The 21300-nt window shown below is 42.1% G+C and overlaps 1 protein-coding gene across 2 annotated transcripts in view; it reads right to left on the bottom strand.

Annotated features, from left to right (window-relative positions):
• LOC126109669 (uncharacterized) overlaps positions 1-14949 on the bottom strand; it is a 359871-nt gene extending 344922 nt beyond the window's left edge. For both annotated transcript variants that reach the window (XM_049914720.1, XM_049914719.1), the window contains exon 1: positions 14873-14949. The gene's annotated coding sequence lies outside the window, so the exon portion shown is untranslated. The remainder of the gene's footprint in view (positions 1-14872) is intronic.
• Positions 14950-21300: the final 6351 nt, after the last annotated feature.

The following is a 21300-nucleotide window of genomic DNA, read 5'->3' as shown; positions in this document are numbered from 1 at the left end:
GATTCTGCTTATCAAGCAAAAGACTAGACCCAACATACAACCTTATGGGACATCATCATGTTTTACGTTTGCAAACTTTAAAGAGATTAGGTTCACCTGGTGTGGTTTGGAAATGTGACACTTTCCTTGCAGAATGTACCACTACAGCCATGCAACATACATAACTTTAATATAATACTATTTGGAAAGGACCTATTTCACTTTTTTATGAACTGGAAGAAAATGTGCACTTATTTATCTTATTCATTTAGCTTCTACCTTATTGAAAGTATACTATTGTGAACTACATTTCACGTTTTGATTTCGGGTGTACAGATGTGCAAGGTTCGTAGTTGCCCAATGTCTGTGCAAGAAACACGGTTCTTCTAACTCTATGCCACAAAACTGAACTGTTAGCTCTTGTGCTGTATTGACAGTCATGCTGTACACTAATGTTACAGAAAACTGGAGCCTCTTAAAGGTGAATGTTGAGTCAGCTGAAATGAGTGGAATTCATTATGTGAATACTGACTTGTCTTTTTCTTTTCCATTTAATATCTCCATTTCTACAGTTACAACCTTTTTTGCAAAGGTATACTAAGAACATCGCATATTTATGAATTCTGTTGGAAAGTTTACACTTTTTTCTTTCCCCATCATTTACTAATGGGTTGAAATATTTTTCTACCCCCAGGTGGCATATTGTATATGTTACGGTGCAAAGTCAAGTGCCGGCGTGCCAGTCGGGAATGATAGAGAAGAGATGATTGTGAGAAGACGTCAGCGAATCACACGCTGACCGACACCTCTCCAGCACAATAATGTAACAGCAGCGGCCCCTATCTGAAGAGGACATAAGTTCTGCGACCGATTGGTGATGGCCCAGTTGAATAGCAGTATCAACTCTATTTACTTCGCTTGTACCCACTATGTAGCACAGACTTGGAATTGCTTATAATGAAGAAGATTTATTATTTCGTATGCCGCCCATTGCTTGTGACACATCTGTGCAATTGTAAAGCTTTAGTACTGTAACTTTCTCATTGTAAAAAAAGTCATTAATATGACTTGTTTGGATGTTTGTCTCGTGAACCGTACAAGCAGGCTTCCTACACATCACATATTTGGCGACAAGGCACATGAAGAACCAACACAACCTGTTCATGTTTCACATCCAGAGCCTGGCTGCCACAACTTTGTTTTTCATGGGCTTTTCTGTTTTGCCGGTGCCGTAATTCTACTTTGTCTTATCTTTGCAGGGGTGTGTTTACATGTTTTAACAGTGTCTTAGTGTTTTTTTGTAATCAGTGTTTTCAGATGGAAGTTGCAGAAATTTCCTTTGCTAGTATGCTTAATTTTATTGCTTGCATTTTCTGTTTATTGCATTTGCCTATTTCAAAATGAGCACCCCACCTCTCCCACCCCTTGCTAAGGCACCTCAGTTGCAAGCGATAGATGCAACGCACCTAACCCGAGTGTTTCAGTTTCAGATGCAGCAAATCTCAACTCAACTAAATAGGGTACAGCAGTTACTGGCACATGCTGTGCACCCAACAGAACAAGCAACACCTGTAGCTCCAAGTACTATACCACCTTTTTGGCAGTTTAACGAAAAAGAAGAGGGACGGCTCGAGTGGTTGCAACAGTATGAAGTGCACATAATTGCTCATGAAGTATCAGATACTGTGAAACTACATTACTTTTGTCAACTGTAGGAAGTGCAGCCTTTCGCCTCATTCAGAAATTGTTCCCTAATGCAACTCCGAGTGATCTTTCCTATGATCAGGTTGTAGATTCGCTAACTAACTATTTTGACCAACAAGGGAATGTGGTGCCAGCTAGGTACCAATTCTTTCGTTGCAAGAAAAGGTCAGAACAAACTTATCGCACGTGGGTAACAGAGCTGTGGAGTATGACGAGGAAATGCAAAATTAAATGTGCTTGTGGTGCTTAATATTCAGATGTGATGTTGCGTGCTGCGATCGTGAACGATGTAACTGATGTCAGACTTACAGAACAGATTCTGAAACAGTCATATCCAACATTTCATCATGTAGTCCAAATTCTATATCAGTATGATTTAGGTGCCGTAGTGGCTGATAAATTTGACCAGCCACCAATTTGTCACATTCAGTCATCACTTAATCACAACTGGTCCAACAGATAGCAACACCACACACGTGCCAAGCCGGGTAAATAGAATTAAGTCATGCTCTTGGTGCTATTCATAGCACAAATGTCAAGACTGCCCATCCAGACAAGCACAATGTTACACTTGTGGCAGGAAAAGTCACGTAAAATCCGTATGTTTGCAATGGATCAAACATAAGAATTATGTCCATTCACAAAGGCTTCAAAGCCTGCTGCAGGGATTAGCAAAACTAGCAAGCAAAGTTTCCTCAGTGCTATGCCAGCCCGACAATCTTTTCGCTCATTTGCATATTAGTGGAAAATGAGTGAAATTTCAGTTGCAAACGGGTGCCCCTGTTACATTGCTGAATCGTAACACATATGAACTGTTGTGCTCTCCACGCCTGTCTAAAACTAACACACACCTGATAGCTCAGAATGGACAACACATTCCCATTCTCAGAAAATGTACTTTGCCTGCCATGTATCGCTCACATACGCAAACTGTGACTTTCACTGTGCTACAATCATGCGAATGTGTGAACATATTTGGCCTTGATTCATTTGGTTTTCAAATTCAGGACAATGTGTCAGTGACTGCAGTCAGTGCCAAAGACAGTGTAGCTAGCTTGCTGAAAGAATTCCCTGAACTGAAGTTTAGGCAAGACTAACAATTTTGTTGCACATATTACCGTAAAAGACAATGCTCAGCTGAAATTTTTCCGGGCCGGAACTGTTCCCATTGCATTACAAAACAAAGTGGCTGCTGGACAACTTTAACTGCAAGATAGTGGAGTTATTGCCACCCATACAAGCTAGTCAATGGGCACGTCTTCTGGTTTTACTCCCCAAAACTTCAGGTCATTCGCCTCTGTGTTGACTTGAAGTCCACAGTCAACCCACAAACTGTGATTGATACTTACCCCTTGCCACACCCAGAGGATCTCATAGACAGATTAAGCACTGGTCACTACTTTTCAAAAATTGATTTCTGCGATGCATATCTTCAAATACCACTAGATGAAGAATCTCAAACTGTGTATGTTGTGAACACTCATTTGCGCTTGTTTAAATATCTGTGTTTGCCTTTAGGCAGTGCTTCTGCATCCACCATTTTCTGATGGTATTTGGAACAGCTGATTGCTCAAATACCAAACTGTTCAAACTATTTGGACGATATTGTCATAGCAGGTCATACACCTGAAGAACACATTGCAAATTTGCGTGCTTTATTTTGTGTGTTATCTGAAGCAGAACTAAAGTGCAGACTCGACAAGTGGGATTTTTTTTAAACCTGAGTTGCAGTATCTTGGTCATGTCAAACAGTCAAGGTGTACATCCTCTTCAGTCACATTTATTAGCGATATGTGACCTGCCAATTCCTTGCAATATCATAGAATTGCAGTCAGTCTTAGGAAAAATTAACTATTATATTCGGTTCATACAAAATGTTGCACAAATTGCAGCTCCATTGCATTGCAAGAACGTCCCCTTTGTTTGGACAGATGAGTGCCACGAAACTTTTCAAAAACTTAAAAATGCATTGCTCAGTTATCGATGCTTGGTTCACTTTGATCCTGACAATCCAGTTTTGTTGCAAGCCTCTTACAGAATCGCTGAAGCACCTTTGCACAGAATTGGTGATAAAGACAGGCCTATTGCTTTTGCATCAAAAGTGTTGTCCACAGCTCTATGTAACTATCCACAAACAGAGAAAGAGGCACTGGCTATTGGGTATGGTGTCACCAAATTCCACCACTATTCGTATTGCAGAAAATTCTACTTAGTAACGGATCATAAGACATTACAGCCCTTGTTTCATCTGATGAAGCTAGTTCCTGTATGAACTGCCCAAAAATTGCAAATGTGGGCTTTGTTGTTGTCTCAATACTGTGTATTGTCCGACAGCTCAACATGGTAATGCAGACGCACTTTCACGTCTTCCAATTGGCCCTGACACAGACTTTGACGCATCTGCTGCATCTTGTCACATCAATGCTCAGGATTCTGAATTGCTTCAATCCTTTCCTCTAAACTTTAGGAAAATTCCACAGATGCTGATTCAGATTTGAACATTTTGCTAACCTACATTTGCACTAATTGGTCCCGTTCCTCACATAGCATAAAGAATGTAGTGCACCGATATTTGCACATCAGCATAGCCTTGCTATATAGCATGGTGTGATTCTTGTTCAAAATGACAGTGGACAGTCACGTGTGTTGATGCTCCAAGCTTTGGAAAGAGAATTGTTGCAGTTACTTCACCAAGGACACTGGGAGATTGTTCACACAAAACAATTAGCGCATCAACACTGTACTTGGTACACCCAAACAGAACAGACGATATCACAGTGTGACACACATGCGGAAAATCAGACCGCTCTGCCACAAAAATTCTCTGCTTGACCCAAGTCACAATCACCACGGCAATGTGTGGACATAGACTTTTTGGAACACTCAGTAGTGGATTGTGGTAGACTCCAAGTTTCCTTATGCTGTGCCAATGAACTCAACAACGTCACATAGCACAGTTCAGGCGTTGTCCTCTATTTTTTCGAAGGTTTGCCCGAAGTCATAGTGTCGGGCTTCGGCTCTCAGTTCAGTCAAATGAATTTGAAACTTTCTGGCATACAGCATCTAACTAGTGCACCATTCCATCCACAATCAATCAGCAAAGAGAAACGTTTTGTCAGAACCTTCAAGTAGCAGATGGCCAAACTTCGCACCACACACACCAGGGATCAAGCATTGCAACTGTTTCTTGCCTCCTATCATTCGCATCCACAAGGTGGACCATTGCCAGTGGAATTGCTTCACAGCCACCGCCATCGGACACTGCTCCACCCTCCTCAGCATCCGGAGCTGTAGGAAGGCCACAAATATCGCTTCGCGCTGCATGGCGCATGCGTGAATCTCATTTCAGACCCAGGCGGATTGCAGCACCAACATCACAATCAAATTCGCCATAGTCAATCCTTCTGTACCTCTTCCCCCAGATTCAAGGATCCCAGGACAGCGAGGCCACAACAGCTGCCAGAGGGTGTCATGACAACACCATGGGACGACCTCACGGAGACGGAGCCTTCACCTCCTCTCCTCCTGCCGATGGAGCTAGACCCGCCCACGCCGCAGCAGCTGATGCCTTCTATATCTGGCTATGCGCCTCAGGAGGTGGAAACATACCCTTCTGGCCATTTTCTGGGGGACGTTTTTACCAGAGCGAAGGCCAGATGGTGGGGTACGACCAGAAGTCTGATGTCTCCTGTAGCCACAGCTTCCAGTCCCTCAGAGTGTCCACGCTCCTGCCTCCCCTCCCGTTGTCGTGCTTCTTATATAACGACAGTCCGTCACATTGGGGGGGCAGGAATGTTACGGCGTAAAGTCAAGTGCCCGTGTACCTGTTGGGAACAATAAAGAAGAGATGGCTGTGAGAAGATGTCAGCCAATAGCACATTGACCGACCCCTCTCCAGAACGACAATGTGACAGCACCAGAACGACAACGTGACAGCATCGGCCCCTATGTGAAAAGGACATAATTACCGCGACTGACTGCTGACGGCCCAGTTCAAAAGCAGCATCAACTCTAGTTACTTGGCTTGTACTCTGCAAGTGTCACAGACTTGGAATTGCTTATACTGAAGAAGAGTTATTTCAAACGTCACTCTTCACTTGCGACAAATCTGTATAATTGCAAAAGTTAAGTACTGTAATTTTCTTAATGTAATAAAACTAATTAATACGACTTGTTTGTATATTGGTCTAGCAAACTGAGTAAGTAGCCTTCCTAGGCACCACACTGTATTCACTGATAGATGAAATACATCATTTTTTGATCTTAAAATTGTTTGCACGCACAACCACTTCTTGTTCATGTAGTTTCCCTTCATAAGTGGATACACATTTTTTATTTGTTCCTCTGTCTTTACTACAATGCACAACCCATTGGTTAAGATGATCGTGTCAGGCTGAGGATGAATGTGATATGTGCCGTTACCAAATTTTATTCTTGAAAATTCCAGAATTTTCATAAAGGCTTGAGAATATTATAGAATAAGCTCTATTTTTCCCCTTGAAAAATACAGTGATTAGATAGATGACGTCTTGGTGACTAGCACAATATGATACAACCACTTCAAACAGTCATATCTCCACAACAACAACTGCACTGACAACTACTACAGCGTAAAATAAGGGAACCTAGGGTAGCACTCTATACAAATACCAGTGATTGGGGGTGGGTGGTTTTGGAGGTATTGTTAGCTTCACCCACAAACACTCTAACTTGATTTAAAACTGTCAAGTATCATTTTGTGACCTATACACACATCCAGAGACATGGATAATGTTATGGAAAATGCAATATAGATGATTTTATTTATCAGTTTTGCCATAGGTTTGTTAATGAAATCATACACCACTTTCTCTGTAAGTAAGTGACAGCAAAAGGGCTGAACAAATAGGTGGAAGTCGGTAAAGGTCATTTCTGCCTGTTGCCAAACTTAGCTTCTAAGTAACACACCAAAGTACTGAAGTAGGCACTGTGAATGCAATATTGATTCCAGTGTGTTGGCTCTACTGTGAGAAAGAGGCACTGAGAGACGACTTTCAAATCAGTACATGGCTTTAAGATTTAAAACAGCAGCACAGATAATGTTTTAGTCACTGATCCTTAAATACCATGCTCACAGCAACAAGAGAGCAGCTGATATTGGAACAAATAATAAACGATCACATATAAACTTCTTTCTTGTCTTTCAGACATAACATTCAATTCTAACACATCACTTTTTACACACTGCTTTCAAAAATACCTTAATCAGAAGAACTACTGTTTCTTAGCAATCTATTTTTGACGGCAGTATGTAACAGTAATGTGTTAGAACTGAATATCATGTCTGGAAGACAAAGAGTTTATATCTGATCCTACCCCTCTTATTGATGTGGGCATGGATTCTGATGATCAGTGAATAAAAAAATTATCTGTGCTGCCGTCTCCATTCGTTTTATTTCATATACTGTAGTCATGTTATGCCCTAGGCAGCAACAGTAGTTTCGCTTAGTGTTAGCCCCTAAGCTGATCTTGGGAGTTATATACCTAGGCTTCAAAGAGGATTCCAACATTTTTCCACACTATATAAACAATGTCAGTACCACACTAAAGCTGTTGTGTGATGCTGCAGATGTATACAAGGGTCCATCCTATGAATATTGTTAGCAAATCCTGATACAGAGTTGCAGATGATTAAAGCTCGACCTTCAGTACACAAAGCAGCATGAGACTCTTCTGAGTAATTAATTTGGTAATTGATGTAAGTACTGGAGGAGAGGAAGGGAGTGGGGAATAAACAGTAAAGGGGCTTGAACACAGTTGGCAGACTGAAAATGTAGACCGGGAGAGTGGCATCAAAACTATCTTCAGACTGAACATTACGACATGCATAAACTGGTGAAAAGATTCAGTACTGTTTGATTATACCATCATAGAGCACCACCACTAGAATAGTAATAACAAACATATATGTAAGCTGTGCTTTTACATATCAATCCAGAAGGGTGATCTGTATTTCAACACATTCTCACCTACGAATAATACTTGTGGACGAAAAAATGATAAAACAATTTATTACGTGGGCAGCACAACTACTGTGTGGAATTATTGTTTTATTTGCATGTGGAGAACAAGACCAAGAGACATTGTGTATCTTCAAGATGGGACGGCAATCAAAGTAACTTCACAAGGGAATTACTAGGGTGTGCGCAATATGATACCTCTGTGAAGTGCCAGTCTACACTGAAGAAGCCTGCATTCCAAATGCAGGAAAAGATTACAGTGGCTGTATTGATACTGACAAGGGGACCGCATCTACTCATCATCAGCAATGTTATCCAAATTTTTTGAGTATGTGGGGGCTTGGCCAGAAATTGAAGTGACAGAAATGGGAGTTCCAGATGACTAAGCATTTAGAAAAAATAAAATTTTTGGCACAGGTCAAGAGAGACACAGCCATTTGATGTTGGGGTAGTAACCAGCCAGCAGTTGGTGCAACAGAAAGATTACTGAATGGTAATCAGAGATTCACGGGGACAAGCCGCTGTGTGGAAACATTTTTTCTTTTTAATTTAATTTTTTATGTTACACGAAGAGTCAGCCTCCACTTTTTCATACCTCCCGCAAGTCTACTTCTTCGGATCAAATCAACTCATTGTCGAACACACACTGATAAAACTTACACTACTTTCTCTTGTATTTTACTTCCAATTTAAATATGTTCTTCAGTTATTACTGCGGAACTTTCTGGTGTGATCAAATTGTTTTCAACCATAAGATGTAAACTGCAATCCAGTGCCATTTTCAATCACATCAGTGCTTCGCTACGAATGTTATTGACAGTACATTTCAGGTCCTCCATATTTTCACCATATTCACACTGTGTACTCAGAATTCTCTCAAAAAATTCACACTGTATGGCCATAGCTAGCCTTGTCACCAGGCCAATGCTAGCCCTGTCACCAACCCCTCTGATATCATCTGCACTGGGAACATAAAAGTTCATATGCAGCTGCTCGAAGATCAAAATGAAACTAATGAAATACAAATTTCAGTCCTTTCTTGGAAAGTTATTTGAAGAGTACTTCTGAACACTGTAAGCACAATCCTCAGTCTCAAATATTACTTTGCCTTTTCTTTTCAGGCCTTTTATAAAAATATTAATAAAATAAAACACTGAGCATTATTCTGGTTTAATATCAGTATAAGTAATAGTTGAAAATTATAAATGGAAATAAAATAGTTTTAGTGTGAGGATCTTTTTCCAATGATAATTCTGATGTCCTGTTTTGTGGCCACGTGTTATACCACTGCTTGTTAATGCACTGAACCATCTGCTGCGAAACACCAACAAATCCGGCAGCTTCACACACTGTATGGCCGTGGCCAAACATGAATGCCTCTTTTACCCTCTGTCACAGCCTTACATACAATGTCCTCTTGAAACATAAATGTCTCACTCATCGCTACTTCCTTATGCTCACATAGAGGCAGTGGGCACACAGTCAAGCGCACAATTTGTTAGTTGTGCCATCTGTAAAGCTTAATGAACCACCTATGCATGCACCCTGGTGTGATCCATTTTTTTCCCCCTTATGAGATTATTACAAAGGCAAGTACTCTACGAATGTATAAAAAAAAATATGTATTGATTTGTGGAAGCAAGCCTACTGCTTACCAGCAGCTGAGTCGCACCCCTTTTGTTGGACAGATATCTAATACGGATTTTTTCATCTTGAGCTTCTGACCATCACAAAGCAGTACCTAAACATGTAAATGCCTCCAAAGCAGCCAGCATATTTTCATCTTCATTTTCTGGACCACTAGTTGAAATGCTGGAGGCATCAGTGATGAGGTTAACCATTTTGCTACCCTGCACGATTTGGTGCCCTGGATGTACAGCGTCAACACTCATCCGTCCTCGAATGTCATGTTCATCGTATTCTTGGCTATTGAGTTCATTTAGCATATTGGGCATTTCAGACATACCAACTCACCTCTCACCACGGATAACGCAGTAGACGACGGGCTTCATTTTATGACAGAGGGCAGGTGTGTTTGCTTTGAATTGTCATTGCTAACAGAGAAAGCAACAATGCATGAAAAACTGCAGACATCAATGTGGAATGTACGAATAATGTATCTGTTAGGACAGTGCGGTGCAACATGACGTTAATGGGCTACGGGAGTAACGACCGACGTGATTGCCTTTGCTACCTGCGTGACATTGCTCGCAGCACCTCTCCTCAGCTCGTGACCATATCGGTTGGATGCTAGGCGACTGGAAAACGGTGGCTGATGGTAGTGTTCTCAGGCGTGGTGCAGACCCCACAAAGCCATTGACTCAAGTTGTCAACAAGGCACTGTGCAAGCTGTTGGTGGCTCCATATTGTTGTGGGTTGTGTTTACAAGGAATGGACGGAGTCCTCTGGTCCAACTGAACTAATGATTCACAGGAAACGGTTATGTTCAGCTACTTGGAAATCATTTTCAGCCATTCTTGGACTTCATGTCCCCGAACAACAACTGAATTTTTACGGATGGCAATGCGCCAAGTCACGGGCCACAACTGATACCAATAGGTTTAAGGAACATTCTTGAGAGGTCAAGAAAAGATTTGGCCACTCAAACTGCCCAACATTGATAGGACATAATCAAGAAGTCACTAGTTCGTGAGCAAAATCCTGTACCAGCAACACTTTTGAAATGACAGATGGCTATACAGCAACACAGCTCAATATCTCTACACAGGATTTCCAGTGACTTGAGTTCATGCCACGTCAAATTGCTGCACTATGTCAGGCAAAAGGAGATCTGACATGATAATACGAGGTACCCCACGACTTTTGTCACCTTAGTGTACTAGTGTTGTATACTGAATGTCACTTACCTTTATTGTAACGAATGTACTGCAAAATATGTAGATTGTTTGGTTAGATGGAAGAGGGAGCCTCTTGGTCCTAATATTGCCAGGTTCAATTAATGATTCTGCAAAACTTCTAAGATGAATCATTTTTCCTATGCTGCATCTGCTAAGGGATAGGTGGTAGAGCGCAGTGGTAAAATGATACTATAGTGCAAGAGACATCACGAGTAGGATCAGAGAAAGAGATATGTGGAAACATGAAGAGCCAGGGATCTGCTTATGTGTGGTGCTAGAAAGTAAGTAGGTATCTTCCACATTACATATCCAGATTAACTGAAGTATTTGATACTGCTTTGTCACCTCACAACCTAACTGTAACCTAGGCCTCTGACTATGCTGCAGATCAGTATGTCACTGCATCTATGACGTTCTGTGAATTCATTGGCTATGCTAACTTTCAACCAAACTCCCGCCTTCCAACCTTGATTAGGCCTCAGGCTACACTATGGAACAGAGTGACAGCACAACATATAGACCCAGAGAAAATACTGTCAGTGTTCTGCCCAGTTTCTGTTTTCGAATTTATGACATCATAAGCCACATAATCGTCATGCTACTTGACAAACCCACCAATTGACAATGGTGGGTTCAGCTGACCCACATACTCATACAATGTCTGACTTTGGGCAAAAATTAATGACACTGCAATGGCACTGAAGGATTACCACATTGCAGGCATATATTGCATTGATGAACACAACAACTATGATGTCAGTATAAATATAAATAAGAAGAAACTCAAGACTGGCACAGTGAAGGTATACCTGCAAAGAGATATTAAAATTGTGAAAAAGAAATTACAAACTAATTCCTATGAACCTACTTCATCACAATACAAATGAAACATGTGTCTAATTGTCACAGAATTTCAATTCTGAGACTAACCTAGGAAACAGTAAACGGTTGAATATTTTAAATGAAACCAGTAAATTCATCAAACCTAAGAGCAGTGGGTAGTAAATATTATTTATGTTTTTATCTTACAGACACATGGATGATCTTTATTTACTACAAATACCTGTAGATCTTACTGAAATACTATGTTACCCATCAGCTAAGTCATTATGGTTTGAGGGGGACAGTGCACAAATGGTTTAATTCACACTTAACTGGAAGAATGCAGAAAGTTGAAATAAGTGGTTCGTGTAATGTTAAAACAACAGCTGATTCCTCAAACTGGGGGGCTATCAAGTACGGGGTCCCACAGGGTTCGGTCTTAGGTCCTTTACTGTTCTTGATATACATTAATGACTTACCATTCCACATTGATGAAGATGCAAAGTTAGTTCTTTTTGCTCATGATGCAAGTATAGTAATAACATCCAAAAACCAAGAACTAAGTGATGTAATTGTAAATGATGTTTTTCACAAAATTATTCAGTGGTTCTCAGCAAACGGACTCTCTTTAAATTTTGATAAAACACAGTATATACAGTTCCGTACAGTAAATGGCACAACTCCAGTAATAAATATAGACTTTGAACAGAAGTCTGTAGCTAAGGTAGAATTTTCAAAAATTTTAGGTGTGTCCATTGATGAGAGGTTAAACTGGAAGCAACACATTGATGGTCTGCTGAAACGTCTGAGTTCAGCTACATATGCTATAAGGGATATTGCAAAATTTTGGTGATAAGAATCTCAGTAAATTAGCTTACTATGCCTACTTTCATTCACTGCTTTCGTATGGCATCATATTCTGGGGTAATTCATCATTGAGTACAAAAGTATTCATTGCTCAAAAAAGTGTAATCAGAATAATTGCTGGAGCCCACCCACGGTCATCCTGCAGACATCTATTTAAGGACCTAGGGATCCTCACAGTATATATATTCACTTATGAAATTTGTTGTTAATAATCCAGCCCAGTTCAAAAGTAATAGCAGTGTGCATAGCTATAACACCAGGAGAAAGGATGATCCTCACTATTCAGTGTTAAATCTGACTTTGGCACAGAAAGGGGTAAATTATGTTGCCACAAAAGTCTTTGGTCGCCTACCAAACAGCATCAAAAGCCTGACAGATCGCCAACTAACATTTAAAAATAAATTAAAAGAATTTCTAGATGACAACTCCTTCTACTCATTGGCTGAATTTTCAGATATAAATTAAGGGGAGCAAAAAAAAAAATAAAAAATAAAAACAACTTTAACATTAGTGTCATGCAATATTTCATGTAATGATGTAATATCTTGTACAGACATCTCTTATTAACCTGACACGTCCCACATCATTACGAAGTGTCGTATTCATGATCTATGGAACAAGTATTAATCTAATCTAGGGAAATACGGAAGCGTCCGATCCCACCCGTCTGCTTTGACCCATGACGTCACAAAAATGGCGGAAACAAAAACAAACACACACACTTTCCACAAGAAGCCTAATGACACTAACGGGACAAGCGCGAGAAATGGGGTGTTTTGGGTGGGGGGCAAACTAAATATAAACAAATTTAGACGCCTTGCGTAGCTACAACGTGTGAAGACAGCCATGCATGAATACCCACCCACCTCCCCAGGGGTCGTAACCCCTGCAACCCATAGAAGATAAAGATGCTTCAGCAGCTGATTAGTGTTTTTTGTCTTTTTTTGAAAAAAAATCTCACGGGATAGAACGAACAGATCAGAAAGATAAATATAATAAACTAAAACAGAAATTCGAGAAAACAGATAATCAAAATAAGTAATAAGTGTTTTTAAATTAAAAAAAAAAATCTCACGAGATAGAACGAACAGATCAGATTAGTAAATAAAATAAAACAGAACTGGAGACAGCCACACTCAAACCAAACTCCGCGCCGTCATAACGTCACACACAACACCCTTACCTCACGGGTCAAAGCCGACGCGTGGGATCGGACGCTTCTGTCGACCCCAATTTAGTACAGCTACTGGAACAACAGTGTATTAGAGGTACACTTCAAGGAAGAAGAAGTGGAGCTACAATTTGCTCAGCCTAATGATACATACCTCAATGGTAAATCAGGCTTACACAGGTGGCATACATCTTTGGTACAGTGTGTAAGATATACATGTATGGACAATATATTAAAAGAAATACAGTTCTAGTTTACTCATACAAAAACTGTACACTGGAAATAAGAAACGCTAAAGTCCAAAATGTCAAAAAAACACAAAGAAGCCACAAGAGATACATGTTACATACGATTATAACAGTCTTACACATTCTGTAATCTCTGATAGAAAAAGTGTAGTAAGTTTAGAAATTAAATATATCTATAAACTGATATTTGGGTGAAGACGTGTCATGCCTCACTTCCATGGAAGCAATAACGAAATATATAGTACTGACATCACTTACACAATAAGAAAGAAAAGTCCCCGAGTTACACTTAAAAAAAATCGACCACGGCTAATAGATGCTTTTTTTTCAGCACTTAATATGTTGGTCAATTAATGGTGAGGATTATATCCTAAGGTGAGAAAATCATGCAGTTTGAACCCCAAAATCACATATTTGTTTTTATCTCATTATACTACACAATAAATAATCAAACGATTTTATCTCACATTATGCCGTTTCTTTCAGAGCAATAACCGCCCACTTGTTTGCTGTATACGGCTTCTCTTGCGTTCTTAGCTGAGTATTTTTCTGTGTGTTCCCCCTCTCGCCTTTCCATCATAAAACAGGGCACAAAACATTCACGTCTAAGATAACTGAAATGATGTAAAAAGTACTATTCCTTGTTGCCTCTACGTAAGGGGGCGAGGAACAGGTTACAGCATGTTTACCACCGCGATAACACACGCTCGCCACATTTAGCGTTCATGTCAGGAACAAATTAATTTGCACATGGCTAACTCTAATGGAGGTACTTTTAAGTACAAGGAGGCTTCTCTGGGCCCTTCAACGTATCCCAAGGTTTTAGTCACGGTACATTCAAGCAGTTTATTCGTGAGAAACTAAAATATCCAATTTTGACACTTCCAGCGTTTCACATTCCCAGTCTTCAGTTGAAAACTAGTAATGGGTAGTGTATGAGAAGACATATCAGTATCCACTATTAAGCGATCTAATGCAATCATACAGAAAACATCAACTACAAATATCACTAGTCGTCGAAATTGGTTGAAACTACTACGCATAACATGCATTCATGAACACTTCACTTCTGTTTAGTCGTATACACATAATGACATAAGCCATGCCATGATATACTGAGACTCATGCGCTATCCGCAAATCGTTTCCGTAAAATAAGCGTTCTTGTTTAATGCTGATATCACTGTGTAGAAGTGATTTAAAAATAATCGGAGCAAACACTTACTTAGTATAAAATCCCTTCCGCTAAACATTCAAAAAACAAAACACACACACCCCAAGATGCTTTTCAAAGATTACAACCTACATAGCTACGCGATATTCAAAGACGGCGAAATTGTATAACTATGTTTTTGGTACTCGATCTCTGTGATTGTTTGCATCTTATTAGTAGGGCTATTAGTAGATGCTGTTCGAGCAGTTAACGTCACAGTTTGGGAAATCTCGGGCTCTATTCGAACTTTTGATCGCTTTGCGATGTAGTGACTTGTCTTAAGCCCGGTCCACACGCAACGATCTGTCTGCGCAGACATCGGCGCAGATGTCTGTACATGCAAAAGATCGCTGCAAATGTGGTGTGTCCATACGACACAAACCCCAATCTATTACTCGCCCGTCATCTGTCGGTGTAGAAAAGAAATATCAGTGGCAAACGATTACGCTCACCTTAAACGTCAAAAATTTAATTCAGTTATTTTGAAATATAGAAATGTAGGAAGTTCTATTGTGGTCTGTGTTCGCAGCTTGTGTTGCAAAAAACATTCAGACCAACCGCAGGAAACAGAGAAAGTGGTCAGAATGGTGTAGACAGTGGCTGCTAAAGCGAAAGCAGTTTTCTCACGTACATTTAGTGCGAGAGTTGCAGGGCGAACCTGTTTTGTTTTACATTACTTCGTGTTCCATTTCCTGGCACATTGACACTCCAATTTCATCTTCAATTGTACTCCTGCTTGGTCTTGGCGTTTCTTGATCACTAAGAAAGCCAAGCAGATCAAAATACCATATGGTATGATCTACTCTTACACCAGATCTTCTAGATTTCTGAACTTTGGATAACTCTTTTCGGTAAACAGTTCGCTGACAGACTTAATTTACTTGACATGCCTTCATGAATCATTCTTCAGGAGAGCGTAAATAGCTTCAAATGTGTTGGGTATTATTTTATTCGACGCTTGTTTCGATATTGCAGTTGAAAATTCCAAATCCTTGTAGCTCCTTCCTGTTGCTAGGGATCTTAATGTTACCGCCAGCCGTTCATGAGGAGAAATTGCCCTTCTCATACAAGAATTTTTTCTCATAATATGAGGGGTTACAAGCTTTAAGAGATAATTATAAGTTTCGATATCCATCCGCAAATAATTTCGCCAGTTTGCAACGAATTTTTTTTTAATTACCGTTTCTCTGTTTGCCGAGGCGTCAACTGCCCGCAATATTTCAATTAGAGCATTGTATGCTGCTGTCTTTTTGTCTCGGTCACTATGTTCTTTACTTTTAATCTTCCACAAAATGGGTGGTTTCTATATACACTCCTGGAAATGGAAAAAAGAACACATTGACACCGGTGTGTCAGACCCACCATACTTGCTCCGGACACTGCGAGAGGGCTGTACAAGCAATGATCACACGCACGGCACAGCGGACACACCAGCAACCGCGGTGTTGGCCGTCGAATGGCGCTAGCTGCGCAGCATTTGTGCACCGCCGCCGTCAGTGTCAGCCAGTTTGCCGTGGCATACGGAGCTCCGTCGCATTCTTTAACACTGGTAGCATGCCGCGACAGCGTGGACGTGAACCGTATGTGCAGTTGACGGACTTTGAGCGAGGGTGTATAGTGGGCATGCGGGAGGCCGGGTGGACGTACCGCCGAATTGCTCAACACGTGGGGCGTGAGGTCTCCACAGTACATCGATGTTGTCGCCAGTGGTCGGCGGAAGGTGCACGTGCCCATCGACCTGGGACCGGACCGCAGCGACGCACGGATGCACGCCAAGACCGTAGGATCCTACGCAGTGCCGTAGGGGACCGCACCGCCACTTCCCAGCAAATTAGGGACACTGTTGCTCCTGGGGTATCGGCGAGGACCATTCGCAACCGTCTCCATGGAGCTGGGCTACGGTCCCGCACACCATTAGGCCGTCTTCCGCTCACGCCCCAACATCGTGCAGCCCGCCTCCAGTGGTGTCGCGACAGGCGTGAATGGAGGGACGAATGGAGACGTGTCGTCTTCAGCGATGAGAGTCGCTTCTGCCTTGGTGCCAATGATGGTCGTATGCGTGTTTGGCGCCGTATAGGTGAGCGCCACAATCAGGACTGCATACGACCGAGGCACACAGGGCCAACACCCGGCATCATGGTGTGGGGAGCGATCTCCTACACTGGCCGTACACCACTGGTGATCGTCGAGGGGACACTGAATAGTGCACGGTAAATCCAAACCGTCATCGAACCCATCGTTCTACCATTCCTAGACCGGCAAGGGAACTTGCTGTTCCAACAGGACAATGCACGTCCGCATGTATCCCGTGCCACCCAACGTGCTCTAGAAGGTGTAAGTCAACTACCCTGGCCAGCAAGATCTCCGGATCTGTCCCCCATTGAGCATGTTTGGGACTGGATGAAGCGTCGTCTCACGCGGTCTGCACGTCCAGCACGAACGCTGGTCCAACTGAGGCGCCAGGTGGAAATGGCATGGCAAGCCGTTCCACAGGACTACATCCAGCATCTCTACGATCGTCTCCATGGGAGAATAGCAGCCTGCATTGCTGCGAAAGGTGGATATACACTGTACTAGTGCCGACATTGTGCATGCTCTGTTGCCTGTGTCTATGTGCCTGTGGTTCTGTCAGTGTGATCATGTGATGTATCTGACCCCAGGAATGTGTCAATAAAGTTTCCCCTTCCTGGGACAATTAATTCATGGTGTTCTTATTTCAATTTCCAGGAGTGTATTTCAATGAATTCACTTACAAACTCTCGAGAACACTGACGAGTATCAGCCATTTTAATGCCCTGTACGCACAAATACAAACACTAGACTGAGTAAACAGCAGTTTCGCGCCAGATTTGCGGCGATCTCCTGTACACACGCTCCAACTTGTCTGTGCAGATGTGGTTTGAACCCACAGATTTGAGAGGTTTCGCTCAAACCTCCAACTCCAACTTCCAGGTTTGCTCACACCTCAGGTTGGTGCAAATCTTCTGTCAACACGCAACGATCTGTCTGCGCAGATGTGATGTGCGCAGACATTTGCGCAGACAGATCGTTGTGTGTGGACGGGCCTTTAGGCAGCACCTACATTGCATCCGGAAGTCGTCCCATCCGAACCTGTCTGGTGAAGAGCGATAAACACGCTCCAGCGACGTCCGACTTGAATGCCTACACAGTGCACTACTACACTGGATCCGAGCCATTCGGCAATGGCGCGCAGCTGACGCACGTGGGACGCTGGCTGCCAGCTGCCCTCACATAGACAATGGAAGAGATTACACCGAGAGTCGACCCAGTGTACTGTCGTCATTCATGAGTTTCCGCACTGGACTTAGTTACACGCTATAGGTCAGCAGCTGCAGTTGTTGAGAAGCGATCATGAGTGATTCGAATGATCATTTTTTGTGTTGGCTGCTGCTGGACGAGAACGTTCGCCTTAAAAGACTGAGGAAAAGGAGTTGGGTGCATCGTTTTATTGAAGAGAGATCTGCAGGAGAATTTTTTTACAATTTGCCAGTCACTGCGAAATTTTCCAGACAAGTTCAAAGATTATTACGCCATGTTTATAGAAACGTTTGACTATATACTTGAACGCATAAGAGACGATATAACTGGCCAATCCAACTTCAGGGACTGTATCACTCCATAAGAAAAACCATCACAATCAGATAAGCAGTTAAAAACAGCTGATGGCCTTTTAGTTATTGTGAGTGGCATAACTGGTCAAATAATGTTAGAGTATTATAAATAAATTCTAGCATCCGTTACAATAAAATATATTTAGTAACATTAACAAATATATGTCTACATTCCTTCACAGTAATAGATGTTATCAGCAAATAAACAACTGTTAACAAGTATCCATGAATAATCTGAAAATCAGAACGAAACAATTGTTTGGTTCAAGACTGACAAATATCAGCACTGAATGTGATGAGGAAAATTGTGGATAAGAAAAACTTAATTTATACATAAACACATATTGACAGTACATTAGGGATAGCCCATTAAATGAGTTGCAAACAGGTTGATGGGCAGCGGGACACATTTGAACTACACTCACAAAGGAAGACGAATCTTAGGTATAATTAGACGCACTTTGTGATGGGTAAGTTGACAGCTGTAATGATGGTAGAGGACATGCAGTGTGTGTTTGTATTAAACTCAACGACCTCCTATCACCTTTGAAGTTGTGAACTTGTAAGGCTTCAGTGACATCCCCCAAGATTTTCATACATAGTCTCATTTTCTCCAGTTGATCCAGTTCTTTGACTGATGGCAGTAAACTCATGAAGGAGTAGTCGTCATCATCCTGATATTTCTGTTTTCGAGAAACATGTTGCTCAAATAGGTCGACCTTTCTTTTCTTGATGTCCAGAGCCTATGAATCAATCTTTTTTTTTTTTTACATGACGTTTTGGTCTGTTTCTGCCTGCTTTCACAGAAGATGACATAGAAGCAGACGCCTCTCGTTCTTCTGAAGAGAGACACATTTCACCATTATTTGTATTTTTCTCACTTGCTTGTACAAGTACTTTGGTCACGTGGAGAAGGCCATTCTTTCTCTATGGCAGACAAGTTTCTTGAGCTGTCTTTCAACAACAGCTTGCTTTTTAGATAGGGCCATTTATCAGATGCAGTAGCTTCCTGACAGCTCTTTAAGTCACGTTGTATCTTATATTTTTTCCTAAAAGGGTCTCGCAAGTTCTGCCACATTATTAGAGCCTGTTCACCAGAAAAAAGAAACATAAATCTCACAAAATCAGCACATAAGGTGTACTCTACTCTTGGAACAAATTTTCTGTTATTGTTTATGTATGTTTAATATTCCTAAAATATCACTAACAAAGGCTACCAACATCATTTGAGTAATATTCCAATATCATTTCACTGTTTCAGGTACTTAGCAACAGGCGCCTGCGTCACGTCTGCTGTGCAGCGAGCTATGTTAATTTAAGTATTAACTGTATTTTTCTTACTTGTCACTTCTTCTTCCGTGTGTTTTTGCTTTTAGGAAGCTTTAATTGTAGAGTGGTAGTAATAGTGTTCCATAGATTTCGTGTTTGTTTTGAATACAGTCAGAGAGAGCCCTTTTAGTCAGCCATAGTGCCAGTAGTGTTAGTGTTTGTTTTGAATACAGTCCAGAGACAGGTAGTGCTATTTTCATTGTTTTCTACAAGAAGTGTCTAGTAACCACAGTTTAGTCAACTATCAGCCGCCTTTAGTGAATTAGCAGTCTAGTTAAAAGTTGATTAACTCTCTACAGTTACTCTTAGGATGGATAGGATGTGTGACTGCTGGTGTACAGACGCAGGAGGAGCTGGCCACTGTTCGCGAACAGCTGAACGTGTTGATGGCCGCGGTCAGCCGTCTTCAGGCTGCTGCCTCAGAGTGTAGCGGCAGTGGGGAGTCGGGTGCGTCGCATGGTACACCCCAGGTGTTACATGCTTAACACACTGTCCTTGCTGTCGAGACATCTTCACGGGTACCGGGCGTGGTTGGGCCACCCTTTCCCCAAGGAGAGTGGCGGATTCAGTGGCGTTCGCGGTGCACGAGGCGGAGGGTCAATGTGGAGGCTAGCCGTGTGGTATCGCCTGCTCTGCCTGTGGGTGGAAATGTGGCCGCTTCTTCAGCGAGGTCCGAGCAGACACACGGTGGGAGGGGTTTATTAGTGATTGGGAGCTCCAACGTTAGGCAGGTGATGAAGACCCTTAGGGAAATAGCGGAAAGGTAGGGAAAGAAGGCCAATGTTCACTGTCTGCTTGCCAGGGGGTCTCATCCGAGATGTGGAGGCCCTGCCGGCGGCGATAGAGAGCACTGGGTGCACCGGACTGAAAATTGTTGCTCATGTCGGCACCAATGACTCGTGCCATCTGGGTTCAGAGGTCATCCTCAGTTCATACAGGCGGTTGGCGGAGTTGGTGAAGGCGGAAAGCCTCGCTCGCGGGGTGGAATCTAACTATTTGTAGTATCGGCCCCAGAACCGATCGCAGTCCTCTGGTTTGAAGCCGAGTGGAAGGCTTAAATAAGAGGCTCAGACGATTCTGCAGAGATCTCGCGTGCAAATTTCTCGACCTCCGCTATGGGGTGGAGAAATGTAGGGTCCCCCTGAATAGGTCAGGCGTGCACTACACGCAGGAAGCGGCTACAAGGGTAGCGGAGTATGTGTGGAGTGCACATGTGGGTTTTTTAGGTTAGGGAATTCCCTCCCTAGGCCCGACAAGACGCCTCCTGAGATGTGGCAAGGTAGGAGTAGGCAAAATGCAACAGGGAATAACAATATTAATGTGCTAATAGTTAACTGCAGGAGCGTCTATAGAAAGGTCACAATGCCCACATAGTACTAGAGACAGAAAGTTTGCTGAAACCAGATGTAAACAGTAACGAAATTCTAAACTCAGATTGGAATGTATACCGCAGAGACAGACTGGACAGTGAAGGGGGAG

The sequence above is a fragment of the Schistocerca cancellata genome, chromosome 12, assembly GCF_023864275.1.
Source record: "Schistocerca cancellata isolate TAMUIC-IGC-003103 chromosome 12, iqSchCanc2.1, whole genome shotgun sequence".
Lineage (NCBI taxonomy): Eukaryota > Metazoa > Arthropoda > Insecta > Orthoptera > Acrididae > Schistocerca > Schistocerca cancellata.
The sequence above is the reverse complement of the archived record's forward strand: the minus strand, read 5'-3'. Positions and strand labels throughout refer to the sequence as shown.